Below are 15,933 nucleotides of genomic sequence, written 5' to 3'. Positions count from 1 at the left end.
CCAGCCCAGCTCTTCCCCCCCACCCACTGCATCCCAAAACCAGTCCAAACTGTCTCTGCCTCCCTAACCGGTTCTTCCTCTCACCCATCCCTTCCTCCCACCCCAAGCCGCACCCCCCGCTACCTACTAACCTCATCCCACCTCCTTGACCTGTCCGTCTTCCCTGGACTGACCTATCCCCTCCCTACCTCCCCACCTACACTCTCTCCATCTATCTTCTTTACTCTCCATCTTCGGTCCACCTCCCCCTCTCTCCCTATTTATTCCAGTTCCCTCCCCCCATCCCTCTCTCTGATGAAGGGTCTAGGCCCGAAACGTCAGCTTTTGTGCTCCTGAGATGCTGCTTGGCCTGCTGTGTTCATCCAGCCTCACATTTTATTATCTTGGCTTCAATAATAACTGTGTGGTAAGGAGCGTTGAATGAGGATTTGTAGCCAGGAAACCTGTGATAATGTACCTTTCACAGGTTTCAGTGGGTGTAATGAAATGTTTGATTTTTTTTATGGGTTTACCATCTGCAGACATGTTGATAACAGAGAAGGGCAGGAGATTGTTGGAAGTGGAAGTGGGTCTGCTAATTACTGGTGGTAGTACCCAATGAATGCAGAGGTCAGTTTTATTGGAGTACCCTTGGTGGGCAGGGCAAGAAGTCCTGTCTTTCACACCTTTCTGTGCATCCTGAGGCCCAGTAAATATGGCCTGCTGATATAAAATCTAAAAATGATGTTAAATGAGAGGCACGTAGCCTCCTCAAAATATTTCAGTGACCAATCCGCACATTGAGAGTGGTTGATAACCTTCTCTGAGAAGCTAAAATGACCTTCCATGGACTTCCCATAGTCTCCTTGTCAGTAACACTCACATCCCATGAAAAAGAAATAAAACTCTTGCATTTTGCAATACATTATGTTTCTATTCTATCTTTGTTTAGCAATATTTGTGTGATTTAAAACTCCAGAATTTCTTCAAATCATAATAAAGCCCATTATGAGTCCATTTTTTCTGAAGTGCTCCTCAGCTGATAGGTTTTTCATTGTTAATGACATAGATTAAGTGAAACAGGATCGAAACAGTAGTCCAGTAAGTGTTAGAGGGGAGAGGTGGCCAGAGAAATATCCTAAAAATATGGCATAAAAGTAGATTACTGCCTTGAAATAGTACATTAAAAAATATTTAGCCTATTGACAGCTACAAAAATAAATCAAACCGAACAACTCATAAAATTATCATGAAATTCTGTAGTCCTGGTATCATTATATGAACGGCTTGATAATAGAGTAAATAAATTGAATAGAATTCTGAAAGAAATATACTTGCAGCATAATCGAGGAGCTGTATTGCAACGAATGAAAAATGTTTTTCGAATTAACTCACTCTTTTTTGCTACCTCCCTATTCATTGCCAATCATGGCTTGTGTTAACCATCAGGAATCACTGTGCCAATATCTGAATGGTCAACTGCAGGAGAATGGGATGCAAGATGAAAGGAAGCTCGGTTCAAGATATCAGCTTCAATGAGTGGGTAGACATTGGTTAATTCTGCAGAATGGGGCAATAATCCAAAATATCCCAACATGGCAGCTGATGCTGTCATTGGAGTGAAGAAGGATTTATAGTTACCGGCTTCTTCAGTGAGAGACCCAGTGGTTTTGGGCTGGCAGCTGCTCAACAAGGATACTTGTGACAGTGAAATATTTTCTGCTGTCTCAGTGTTGAGCAGCTATGGAAAGGCTTCTAGGCTGAGAAAGGACCCTGACGGAGGGTGCTACTCTATTCTTTGCTTTCATATGAACAAACTAATAACACAACAAGAACTGGTGAAATAATAACGTGGATTATTTATTTGAAGATACAAATTGAGTTGTGATGACTTGCATTGCAGGAGATCCATCCACAAATTCTGTGGAGCAGAATTCTGAGGCAAGACAAGAAGGTTCCCTAGTAACCTGATTTTTCTACAATGCACTTATATCAAAAACAATGAAAACATAGTAAAGCAGTATTTTCAATTTTTTCACAACTTGCAATGGTCTGACCTTATTTGGTAAAATGCATTCAACAAAATTGGGAGTTGTGTCTTGTTAGAATACAAGGATAACAAGCCAAACAAAATCAGCCTCACTATCACTGGATTCACCACACAGTGAAATTAAAACATTCAATGACCCTCAAATTAGCTCAATTGTTCATAACCAGACTTTACAAATAAGGGTTCTTGGACGCCAAGTTTATAACTTAAACAAAAATTAATAATTTATTACAGTAAATGTAACTTTAGCAGAACACAAATAAGTAACAAGGCTATCTAATTAATGTCAATGATCTAACCCCAATCTTCTTTGATAGTAAACAAACAGATACAGCAAAGGGATAAATTGAAAAAGAAAATAACAGTGGTAATTTACCAGTTCAATAACTATTTTAAAGATGAATACCAGGCCTTCATGAAATCCTTGGATGATGGTTTGTATTATAGGCACATAGGAATGGATATCTTGCTTGACTTTTGAAGTTTCCTGTCAATACAAACAGCCTCAACAGACTTCCAAAATTATTCACTCACTCCTTAACAGACTGGAATTTTCTTCTCTGAACATCAACAAGTCAATAATCAGAGTAAAGCCAGAGAGAGAAAAGCAAAAGCATCCAGAAGATTTTGGAACATAAAACTGTCTGCTGCTCAAAACCCACTCAGAACTAGTTCACTCATTGTTTTCTTTTTATTCCTTCAGCATTCTCTGTGGTTGTTTGGTCAGCACCAGTCCTCCCTTGATTGACCAATTCAACGTCCAATCAGCTGTCATCCTGAGCATAGCAACGTCTCAGTGCCAAATTTTCTACAGTGCCCTTAGAACACTAATTAACCTGCATTATCTTTCCAGGCCAATTCCCCACAATAAACATAAGACTTGTTCTTGCCTTTTTTGAAAAAAAACAAGATGCTGTTCAAAGTTCAATGTTCAATTCTCTACTTCAACTTGCAGTTCCAAACCAAAAATGAGAAAAATAAATTAAAAATACTAATGGTCTCAATATCTCTGGAACAACTAAATAATCTTTCTTTGGTCCAACATGTCGACTTGGTGCAAGTGCGATACAATCTGCTATGATACCAATGCAATCAAAAGGATTATCTCTGGTTTTGTGCTGTAGTGCAGAATCCTGGAGCATCACTACAGCCTTTGGGGCTTCAGGTGGGAAACAAGCAGGTGAGTGGGGTGGGGCATTCATCGATTATTCAGCTTCCTCTCTCGAAGAATGTATATCAACCATGATTACTTTGTTTGTTAGTTCCATTGTGCAGCATTTCAGCAAGTATTTTCATGATTGCCCTGAACTCTATAATTTCACATCCTAGCATGGCCTAACTCTGCTCCAATTAGTTATATACCTATAATGGCCATATGCATGAGATTGGATAATCTGGAGTTAACAGTCTGGAGGTTGAGTTTAGCTCAATTGTGATGAGAAAAAAGGTGGAGAGGTTTTGGAGGGAAATTCATTTCTAAAAGCCTGTCCATTTGAAGGTATGATTGTCAAAGACTGAGGATGTGCAAGAGTCCGGAATAAGAACAGTGCAGAGATCTTGCAAGAGAGAATAGCTGCTCCAAATAGAAATGGTAGTAAACAGACCAAATCCCACATATGCATTGCTAGATTACATCTTTCCTACACTTGGTGGATCAAAAGTCTCTAGAAGAAAGTGAGATTATGAGGTGAGAGGTAAAATATAGAAAGAAATAGATAATGCTATAGCTTAAATTCCAGCCAATATCACACTGTCAGCATAATGATTGCATATCATTAGCAATGTTATTTAACTTCAATTTTCATGAAATAACAGTTGAAATTTAGCAATCCCCCCAAAAATATCTGTAGAAATCTTAGATTTACCTTATAATAAAATTTATTTTGGCTTAGGTAGTCACCATAAACCATTAACCCTGATCATATTGTCATTGAGTTGTCTGCTTTTTTAGAGAACGTGACAGGTTCTCTAATTTTATCTGCTTTTGCTAATTTTCAAATTTGGCATGTTGGCGAATTTGAGGGGCTCTCAAGGTGCATGGCAGTCTCCCTATGTCTGATGCAGGAGGCTTGGGTTCAAGTCCCCACTGCTCCAGGATTGTGTAATAACATGTCTGGAAATATGGATGAACATATCTGCGTATTGATTTAAACTAATTTGGCAAATATTTAAAATATTGAGGGCAAAAAGATTGCAGATTCAGTTCCAGAGGTGTGAAATTAGCTGATCTCTGCCCATTGGTAGTTCTATTATTAGTTCCATTAGGCCACTGAGGGATATGATTTGGGAGGGGGAAGTCACCCAGGACTCCCATTCCTGTTTGCTGCAAAGTGAGATGGTTGAGTACATTGATGTTGTTTGAGAATTGGACTCAGTCAACTGATTCCTGAAGAAATTATCTTCTAAAGAAAGGTTCAACTGTTTGGACCTATTTCTAGTGAACTTCAGAAGATTGAGAGGTAATTTTATTCTAACAAAGAAGATCGGGGTGGGGGAGAACCTGATAGGGTTAATGCTAAGAAGATGCTTTCCCTTCTTTGGTATTCTAGAACCAGGAGCGCAGTTTAAGTTTGGGTTTCCCATTTAAAATGAAATAAAGATATTTTTCTTCTCTGAGAGAGTGGTAGAGCTTGAGTCATTGTATATATTCAAGATTGTGTTAGATGGATTCTGATCTGCAAGGGTGTCAAGGGTTATGGAAAATACAGTTGGAGCCACAATTCGATTAACCATGATGTTATGAAATGCCAGAAGAAGTTTGAGGGGCTGAGTGGACTACACCTGCTCGTACTTCTTGTGTTATTGTGGTTTTTCATCGGACTTCTTAGTGATTACCTCACGATGCTAACTATCTGGGATCCCATATGATGAATGACTGTTTAGGAAACAGAAAGTAGGGGTAAAATTTAATTAAATACATGTAGCCTATAATGACTTACTATTATAGGTATAGAGGAAGATAAACTTGACGTGAAAAATAATCAACAGGATAAACAAGGAACAAAAAGGAATGGGGACAATACTTAAGCAAAATTTAGTCATTGTTAGAGAAATGACATGATACTAAAATAAAGATAATTTTTTTCTTTTCTGTAGCAAAGAATTAAAATTGAATACCAATATTTTAAGATTTCACCATAGAATTAATATCACAAAATAATTGGCTTAATTGCAGAATAGTTGTGTTTTATTTATCAGGGACAAGAAATGTAAAAACAAAGAAGCTTTACTATGGATTTGGCTAAATGAAATGTGTTTGAAAAAATCAACTATGAATGACTTGGCAGATCAGATCCAGTTTGTGACATTCCCAGCAGCAGCAGAGGAGTAGTGGCAGTGCCGGCACTGATTGTCAGAGGCTGGGAAAAGAACAGTGAATGAGAAAGATGGTCCAGCCCCTTGGCATTGTTCCATTGCTCCACTGACTACCAGCAAATGAAGACAAACAGAGAGAGCTAGCCCAATCAACATTCATTATGGAAAAATGCTGTCAGGGGCCTGCTGCCCCTTTGGGAGACTTGCGGTAATGCCCTCCGCTAATCAGAAACATGGGCCAAATAGAAAACTTCCATTCTTCCATGGTACTGCTGGCACTAGTTAATCAGAACATTACTAAGCAGGTTGGCTCCAGGTGTAAGTGATGCCTGCAGCTGCCAAGAGATTACTAGCTAATTTAGCTGAGTATTTTTGGGCTTGTAATAAGTTTCAAATATCTAACAGGATAATCTGATTGACTGATCCAGAAGATTGTCAGTTTGTCAGAAATTTACCCTAAGGAGTAACTCACCTCTGTGCACATTTGCTGGAGACTAGCATCTATAGGGCTGCAGTCGGCTTCTCCCTGATCAAAAATAATATATTGTGCTCAACCAAGAGGGCATGCATTCAGCAGACAGCAAAGTAGAGAATTGTCATGTTTCAGATTCATTTGGTCATTCAGTCTATAAACTTGATTGCATTTCCATCTGGCTTTGTGAAAAAAATGTAAATGAAATATAAATTGTTGATCATCATGGCCAAAGTAGAAAGTTCTAGAAAGATGTCAGCCAGGACACTAAGGAGACCTTTGAAACAGTACGCTGGCTTTTTTTTCACCACAGCATGAGGAGCTGGTAGACTGGGCCTTGGTTTTAGATCTTATCTGAAAGATGACAGGACACCTTTGAATGTTCATTGCTTTAGTACTGCTCTGAAATTTCACCCGTGACTTTGTGCCTATGTAAATGGTGTGGAGTGCAGCCAGACTTTTGCAATTCAGAGGTGAGTGGTACTGTAATGTTAGCAAAACATTGCTGATGCTAGAAATCTGAAATAAACACAGAGAATGCTGGAAGAACTCAGCAGGCCTGGCAGCATGCGTGGCAAGTGAAACAGAGTTAACGCTTCAAGTCTGATATGACTCTTCTTCAGATTCAGTTCTATTATGTAGGTGGCCTATTACATGGAATTAAATGCAGCACAGAAACAGACCATTCAGTGCAACTGGTCCACAACAACATTTCTGTTTTCTCTTGAATTCCGTATTGGAAATTGTTATTTCTTTTGACTTGGATATCAATCTAGTAACTGTTCTTTCCATCTTCTGTACTGCTTCAATGTCCTCCTTCTAAAATGGAGAATATAAATTTGCACCAACCTCAATTGTTATCTTACGAAGGTAATGTACAAGGTGTAATATAACTTCTCAGCTTTTCAATTCCATTTCTCAAAAAATTTGCTTTGCTGCTTCTTAGTGATTTGCATGTCTACTCCCAAATTCTTTTCAGACAATTGGATCACAAAATTTACTGCTCAGTGCACAACATTATTGTTCTATTGTGAATGCTGACACAAAATCTTCAACATGTCCTGTATTTATTTAGTTTGATTGACAGAAACTCAGCTGGAAACTTATAGTGACCTAAATAAGGACATAAGAGCTGGCACTGGGAGTATGTATTTCAGCCCCTTGAGCCTGCTCTGCCTTTTGATGCAATCATGGCTGACCTCATCTTGGCCTCAATTCCCCTTCCCTGTCTGCATTCTATCCTTTAACCTCTTAGCTCATACAAAATCTATCCATCTCCTCCTTCAATTTACTTAATGTCCCAGCATACACCACATTCTGAGGTGGTGAATTCTATAGATTGATGATCCTTTGAGACACTTTATCCTAAAACTGTGACCTCTCATTCTAGTCTGCCCCACATCCACTCTACATCACTTTGTCTATTCCTTGTAGCATCTATATACCTAATTAAATCTCCTCTTGTTCGCCTAAGCATCCAGCATCTGCCAGGTTCTCAGAACCTTCGTGGCACCTCTCTGGTCTAGTGACAGGATGTTTCTACACTTTAAAGCTGCACTTCAGGTCACACGAGCTTTGAATATCCAAATGCTGCTGGAAGGATTCTGTGCACACAGGAACAGGCACCCAGCTCACACAGTGGAATGAGTTACATTTCATGGTTAATTGCTTCTCTCATGGACCTCACTTATTCAGTGCCTACCTGCATGCCCACAGTATTCCCGTTTGCATTCTCCTTCAAGGGGACAGACATCTTTCTGTATGGCAAATGGCCATAATCAATCTCACACCTGCACCATATGAACAAAAAACAAACAGCAGTGTGGCACAGGAACAGGCCCTTCAACCCACCAAGCCTATGCCAACACATGCTGCTTTTCTACACTAAAAACCTTTTGCCTCTATCTCGTCTTTGTCCCTATATTCCCTGCCTATTCATGCATCGGTGAAAGTGTCTCATAAATGTTGCTATATTATCTGCTCTGCACCTGCCACCAGCAAGTAAGGAGCATGCTGCTCACTGAAGTCCATGGTGGCATGTGTCAGTCAGGGTCTCTGACAGTAAGTCTAGGGCCACTTCTAAGATCAATCCAGCGGATCCAGTCAGCCCCATGGCCTCCTCTTTTGGTCCTAGGGGAAGAGAATATCCCTCCTTTGCAACACACTTGTCCACTAAGATGTCCAAGTTCCTGTTCACAAAGCAGAGCATCAATTTCCCCTGTCTACCATGTCATGGACAAATGTCAATCACCCAGCAGGCAGCTTTGGAGTACCAGTGTACAGATGGGTTCACACCATCCATTTAAGGATGGCCTGGGTGCATGGGATGATGTAATGAGTGGTGAGTTCTTCTGCATTCAATGAGGTGGCAGAATTTCATTAGCAATGCGGGTGCACCTGGGGGCATGGTACGTAGTTAATGAAGTGAGTTTGGGATGATACAGAGACAAGTCTCACAAGCCTAACAGAGAGAAGCCCTCTGCGAAACTCATCAAAATTGGGACTTCACCAAAAAGTGGTAAGAGTCAGCTGTTGCCCGTTTTCAAAGTGCCCACATTTTTCTTCATCATATTATTTTTCCCAATATGATTGTAGATTTTTTTTTGATTTCTTTTGCAATTTTCTTTTAAATGCTTTTTTGTAGTTTGCGTATCTATTTAACCACTCTTTTGTGATCTATGTATTTCCTCCATTCGCCAGTATCTGAACTATATTTTGCACTTTTGTATGCTTTTTCTTTTAGTTTTGTGTTGTCTTTTAGTCTTTGGTCACTTGTGGATTTTTTTTGACAATACTCTCTCTAAAGCTGTTAGCCTGTCTACCTTGCTTTCCTCCCTTAAAGGCACCATCTCTCTGACCAAACATTACCTAAATCCAGAATATCAGTAACTATTTTGAAATTCTGGTTTTCAGATAGTGCATGGAACTAAAACATGTTATGATCGCTGTTCGATAAATGTTCATGCACTGTAACTGTAATCTGAATCTGACTCATTATTCATGACCAATCCTAACCTGTAATACCCTGTAAATTGTGAACATCAATATCCTGCATTGACCCTTGTGAAACAGCACCTTCCATTTTGTACCACACTTATATGCAACTACTACCACCAGCAGTAGTTGAGACATGTAAAGTAGATTCATTTCAGGAGAAGATAGGACAGTGGAATAGAAGGTTGAACCCCTCTATCTTTATAACCCTGCATTTGCTATGGCTAATCCACCTAGCCTACCCCTCCTTGGACACTATAGGCAATTTAGCATGACCAATCTACCTAACCTCCACATCTTTTGACTGTGGGAGTAAACCAGAGCACCAGGGGGAAACACACACAGACACAGGGAGAATGTGCAAACTTGACACAGACAGTTGTCTCAGCGTGAAATCAAACTTGGGTCCCTAGCGCTTTGGGGCAGCAGTGTTAACCTCCGTGCCACCCCTGACTACAGCAAGCTCAATGTGAAACACCGGTCATCAGTCTAATGAAATACAGGATAAAGGGCTGGATTTTATGCAGGTGGCATGGATTTTGCTGTCAGGTCTGAAATCACAGACAGATCCATAAGACCATAAGACACAGGAGTGGAAGTAAGGCCATTCGGCCCATCAAGTCCACTCCGCCATTTAAATCATGGCTGATGGGCATTTCAACACCAATTCCCTGCACTCTCCCATAGCCCTTGATTCCTTTTGAGATCAAGAATTTGTCGATCTCTGCCTTGAAGGCATCCAACGTCCCGGCCTCCACTGCACTCTGCGGCAATGAATTCCACAAGCCCACCACTCTCTGGCCAAAGAAATGTCGTCTCATTTCAGTTTTAAATTTACCCCCTCTAATTTTAAAGCTGTGCCCATGGGCCCTAGTCTCCCCACCTAACGGAAACAACTTCCTAGCGTCCACCCCTTCTAAACCATACATTATCTTGTAAGTTTCTAATAGATCTCCCCTCAACCTTCTAAACTCTAATGAGTTCAATCCCAGGATCCTTAGCCATTCATCATACATTAAACCTACCATTCTAGGGATCATCCGTGTGAATCTCCGCTGGACATGCTCCAGGGCTAGTATGACCTTCCTGAGGTGTGGGGCCCAAAATTGGACACAGTATTCTAAATGGGGCCTAACTAGAGCCTTATAAAGCCTCAGAAGCACATTGCTGCTTTTATATTCCAACCCTCTTGAGATAAATCACAACATTACATTTGCTTTCTTAATTACGGACTCTACCTGCAAGTTAACCTTTCGAGAATCCTGGACCAACACTCCCAGATCCCTTTGTACTTCTGATTTGTGAATTTTCGCAACATTTAGAAAACAGTCCATGCCTGTATTCTTTTTTCCAAAGTGCAAAACCTCACATTTACTCACATTGATTTTCATCAGCCATTTCCTGGGCCATTCCTAAACTGTCTAAATCTTTCTGCAGCTTCTCCACCTCTTTAGTACTACCTGCCTGTCCACCTATCTTTGTATCATCAGCAAACTTCACCAGAATGCCCCTGGTCTCTTCATCCAAATCATTAATATATCAGGTGAACAGCTGTGGCCCCAACACTGAACTTTGCGGGACAACGCTCATCACTGGTTGCCATTCTGAAAAAGAGCCTTTTATCCCAACTCTCTGCCTTCTGTCAGACAGCCAATCCTCAATCCAAGCCAGTAGCTCACCTCGAACACCATGGGCCCTCACCTTGCTCAGCAGCCTCCCGTGAGGCACTGTATCAAAGGCCTTTTGGAAGTCTAGATAGATAACATTTACTGGGTTTCCCTGGTCTAACATGCTTGTTACCTCTTCAAAGAATTCTAACAGGTTTGTCAGGCACGACCTCCCCTTACTAAAACCATGCTGACTTGTTTTAATCTGACCCTGCACTTCCAGGAATTTAGAAATCTCATCCTTGACAATGGATTCTAGAATTTTACCAACTACTGAGGTTAGGCTAATCGGCCTATAATTTTCCATCTTTTGCCTTGATCCTTTCTTAAACAAGGGAGTTACAACAGCAATTTTCCAATCATCTGGGACTTTTCCTGACTCCAGTGACTTTTGTAAGATCACGACCAAGGCCTCTGCTATTTCATCAGCCACCTCCCTCAGAACTCTAGGATGTAGCCCATCGGGGCCAGGAGATTTATCAATTTTTCGAGCCTTTAACTTTTCTAGCACTTTCTCTTTTGTAATGCCTACCGTACTCAACTCTGCCCCCTGGCTCTCCTAATTGTTGGCATATTACTCATGTCTTCCACTGTGAAGACTGACGCAAAGTACTTATTAAGTTCTTCAGCTATTTCCTTATCTCCCATCACTAGCCTTCCAGCATCAATATCTACTTTTGCCTCTCGTTTGTTTCTTATGTATTGAAAGAAGCTTTTACTATCATTTCTAATATTACTAGCTAGCCTACCTTCATATTTGATCCTCTCCTTCCTTATTGCTCTCTTTGTTATCCTCTGTTTGTTTTTGTAGCCTTCCCAATCTTCTGATTTCCCAGTGCTCTTGGCCACTTTATAGGCTGTCTCTTTTTCTTTGATATATTTCCTGACTTCCTTTGTCAGCCATGGCTGTCTAATCTCACCCTGAATAATCTTTCTTTTCTTTGAGATGAACCTCTGTACTGTGTCCTCAATTACACCTATAAACTTCTGCCATTGTTGGTCTACTGTCTTCCCTGCTAGGCTCTGCTTCCAGTCGATTTTCGTCAATTCTTCTCTCATGCCCCTGTAATTACCTTTATTTAACTGTAACACCATTACATCCAATTTTGCCTTCTCTCTTTCAAACTGCAGACTGAACTCTACCATATTATGATCGCTGCTTCCTAAGTGTTCCCTTACTTTAAGGTCTTTTATAAAGTCTGGCTCGTTACATAGCACTAAGTCCAGAATAGCTTGCTCCCTTGTGGGCTCCATCACAAGCTGTTCCAAAAAGCCATCCTGCAAACATTCTGTGAATTCTCTTTCCTTGGATCCACCAGCAACATTATTCCCCCAATCCACCTGCATATTGAAGTCCCCCATGATCACCGTGACCTTGCTTTTCTGACATGCCCTATTTATTTCTCGGTGCATCTTGCACCCCTGGTCCTGATCACTGTTAGGAGGTCTGTACATAACTCCCATTATAGTTTATTTGCCTTTGTGGTTCCTCAATTCCACCCACACAGACTCCACATCTTCTGACCCTATGTCATTTAGTGCCGTAGATGTAATTCCATTCTTAACTCACAAGGCAACCCCACCCCCTCTGCCCACCTCCCTGTCTTTTCGATATGTTGTGAATCCTTGGATGTTTAACTGCCAGTCCTGAGCTCCCTGCAACCATGTCTCTGTGATGCCTACCACATCATAATCATTCAAGAGGATTTGTGCTGTTAATTCATCTACTTCGTTGCGAATACTACGAGCATTTAGATAAAATGTCTTAATGCTAGCTTTCTTATCATTATTAGAGAGGTTGGAAATCCCAAGATGTCTTAAGTTATTCTTCCTTTTTGCTGTATTCCTAGTCTGCCTCGAGCTTAAATCCACCTGTACTCATGCTATCCTGCTGCTTATCTTTCCATTTAACTCCATACTCCCTGTCGCTTTCACTTTCTCTTCCCCTGAATCAGAAGTTTAAAGTCCTACTGACCACACTATTTATCCTTTTCGCTAGAACACTGGTTCCAGATCGGTTCAGGTGGAGACCGTCCCAACGGTACAGATCCCCCCAGTTCCAAAACTGATGCCAATGCCCCATGAAATGGAATCCCTCTTTCCCACACCAATCCCTTAGCCACGTGTTTACTTCCCTAACTTTCTTTTCCCTATGCCGATTGGCACGTGGCTCGGGCAGTAATCCGGAGATTACGACCCTTGTGGACCTGTACTTCAATTTCTTTCCTAGTGCTTCATAATCCCTGAACAGGTCCTCTACCCAAGCTTTGCCTATGTTGTTAGTCCCAACATGGACCACAACTGGATCCTCCTCCTCCCGCTCCAATATCCTTTCAACCCGATCGGAGATGTCCCGCACCCTGGCACCGGGCAGGCAACACACCATGCGGGACTCCCGATCCGGCTTGCATAGGATACTATCTGTTCCTCTAATTATAGAATCCCCTATAACAACTACCTGTCTTTTTGCTCCCCCCTCTTGAATGACCTTCTGCGTCACGGTGCCATGGTCAGCTGGCTCATCCTGTCCACAGTCCTTTTGCTCAACCGTACAGGGAGCAAGAATCTCATACCTGTTGCTCAAGGTCAAGGGCTGAGGCTCCTGCCCTCCTGAACTCGGAATCCCTCTACCTGCCTCACTTACAGTCACACCTTGTCCCTGAACACTTTCTGAATTTGAGTTATTTAATCTACCGGGTGTGACTGCCTCCTGAAACAAAGTGTCCAGGTAACTCTCCCCGTCCCGGATGTGCCGCAGAGTTTGAAGCTCAGATTCGAGATCATTTACTCTGATCCGGAGTTCTTCCAGCAACCAGCACTTGCTGTAGATGTGAGGCTGGATGAACGCAGCAGGCCAAGCAGCATCTCAGGAGCACAAAAGCTGACGTTTCGGGCCTAGACCCTTCATCAGAGAGGGGGATGGGGAGAGGGAACTGGAATAAATAGGGAGAGAGGGGGAGGCGGACCGAAGATGGAGAGTAAAGAAGAATGGTGGAGAGGAGAGTATAGGTGGGGAGGTAGGGAGGGGATAGGTCAGTCCAGGGAAGACGGACAGGTCAAGGAGGTGGGATGAGGTTAGTAGGTAGATGGGGGTGCGGCTTGGGGTGGGAGGAAGGGATGGGTGAGAGGAAGAACCGGTTAGGGAGGCAGAGACAGGTTGGACTGGTTTTGGGATGCAGTGGGTGGGGGGGAAGAGCTGGGCTGGTTGTGTGGTGCAGTGGGGGGAGGGGACGAACTGGGCTGGTTTAGGGATGCAGTAGGGGAAGGGGAGATTTTGAAACTGGTGAAGTCCACATTGATACCATTAGGCTGCAGGGTTCCCAGGCGGAATATGAATTGCTGTTCCTGCAACCTTCGGGTGGCATCATTGTGGCAGTGCAGGAGGCCCATGATGGACATGTCATCTAGAGAATGGGAGGGGGAGTGGAAATGGTTTGCGACTGGGAGGTGCAGTTGTTTGTTGCGAACTGAGCGGAGGTGTTCTGCAAAGCGGTCTCCAGGCCTCCGCTTGGTTTCCCCAATGTAGAGGAAGCCGCACCGGGCACAGTGGATGCAGTATACCACATTGGCAGATGTGCAGGTGAACCTCTGCTTAATGTGGAATGTCATCTTGGGGCCTGGGATAGGGGTGAGGGAGGAGGTGTGGGGGCAAGTGTAGCATTTCCTGCGGTGGCAGGGGAAGGTGCCGGGTGTGGTGGGGTTGGAGGGCAGTGTGGAGCGAACATTCCACTCCTGCATATCCCAGATGTCCAAGTTCTTTAAGGACCGCAACTTTCCCCCCACAGTGATCGAGAACGCCCTTGACCGCGTCTCCCGTATTTCCCGCAACACATCCCTCACACCCCGCCCCCGCCACAACCGCCCTAAGAGGATCCCCCTCGTGCTCACACACCACCCTACCAACCTCCGGATACAACGCATCATCCTCCGACACTTTCGCCATTTACAATCCGACCCCACCACCCAAGACATTTTTCCATCCCCACCCCTGTCTGCTTTCCGGAGAGACCACTCTCTCCGTGACTCCCTTGTTCGCTCCACACTGCCCTCCAACCCCACCACACCCGGCACCTTCCCCTGCAACCGCAGGAAATGCTACACTTGTCCCCACACCTCCTCCCTCACCCCTATCCCAGGCCCCAAGATGACATTCCACATTAAGCAGAGATTCACCTGCACATCTGCCAATGTGGTATACTGCATCCACTGTACCCGGTGCGGCTTCCTCTACATTGGGGAAACCAAGCAGAGGCTTGGAGACCGCTTTGCAGAACACCTCCGCTCAGTTCGCAACAAACAACTGCACCTCCCAGTCGCAAACCATTTCCACTCCCCCTCCCATTCTCTAGATGACATGTCCATCATGGGCCTCCTGCACTGCCACAATGATGCCACGCGAAGGTTGCAGGAACAGCAACTCATATTCCGCCTGGGAACCCTGCAGCCTAATGGTATCAATGTGGACTTCACCAGTTTCAAAATCTCCCCTTCCCCTACTGCATCCCTAAACCAGCCCAGTTCGTCCCCTCCCCCCACTGCACCACACAACCAGCCCAGCTCTTCCCCCCCACCCACTGCATCCCAAAACCAGTCCAACCTGTCTCTGCCTCCCTAACCTGTTCTTCCTCTCACCCATCCCTTCCTCCCACCCCAAGCCGCACCCCCATCTACCTACTAACCTCATCCCACCTCCTTGACCTGTCCATCTTCCCTGGACTGACCTATCCCCTCCCTACCTCCTCACCCATACTCTCCTCTCCACCTATCTTCTTTACTCTCCATCTTCGGTCCGCCTCCCCCTCTCTCCCTATTTATTCCAGTTCCCTCTCCCCATCCCCCTCTCTGATGAAGGGTCTAGGCCCGAAACATAAGCTTTTGTGCTCCTGAGATGCTACTTGGCCTGCTGTGTTCATCCAGCCTCACATTTTATTATCTTGGAATTCTCCAGCATCTGCAGTTCCCATTATCTCTTGCTGTAGATGTGGTTGCTGCCCTTCACAATGGGATCAGCCAGCTCCCACATCATACAGCTACAGCACATGTCCTGTCCAGCCATTACTACTCATTCAGTTAACTTTTACAACTTATGTATTAAATGCTTTCTAGTACTTCTCTGCTACACTCTTTTTCAATTAAGCAATTAAACTTTTAATCAATTACACAATACACAAGGATATAAATTGAAAAGCCTTACCTTAACAACACACGAGAGTCCTTCTCGGGTAGAGCTCCTGCTCTTTCTGCTGCTGGAACAGGAATGGAGGGCTCTGACGGTCAAGGTCAGTATTTGCTAATCTTTAAAGCAGAGACTCACCCACCTGTAGGCCTCTGATCGACGCTCCCACTCTTCCTGCTGCGAGTCTGTGGACTTTTAATTAGGTTAGAAGAGGAGGGAGGGAGGGAGGCCCTACTGCGTAGGACCTGGGGCTTCGAGGTAAGTGTTTAAATAACAGTCG

The sequence above is a fragment of the Stegostoma tigrinum genome, chromosome 26 (assembly GCF_030684315.1).
Source record: "Stegostoma tigrinum isolate sSteTig4 chromosome 26, sSteTig4.hap1, whole genome shotgun sequence".
Taxonomy (NCBI): domain Eukaryota; kingdom Metazoa; phylum Chordata; class Chondrichthyes; order Orectolobiformes; family Stegostomatidae; genus Stegostoma; species Stegostoma tigrinum.
Note: the sequence above shows the minus strand (reverse complement) of the source record.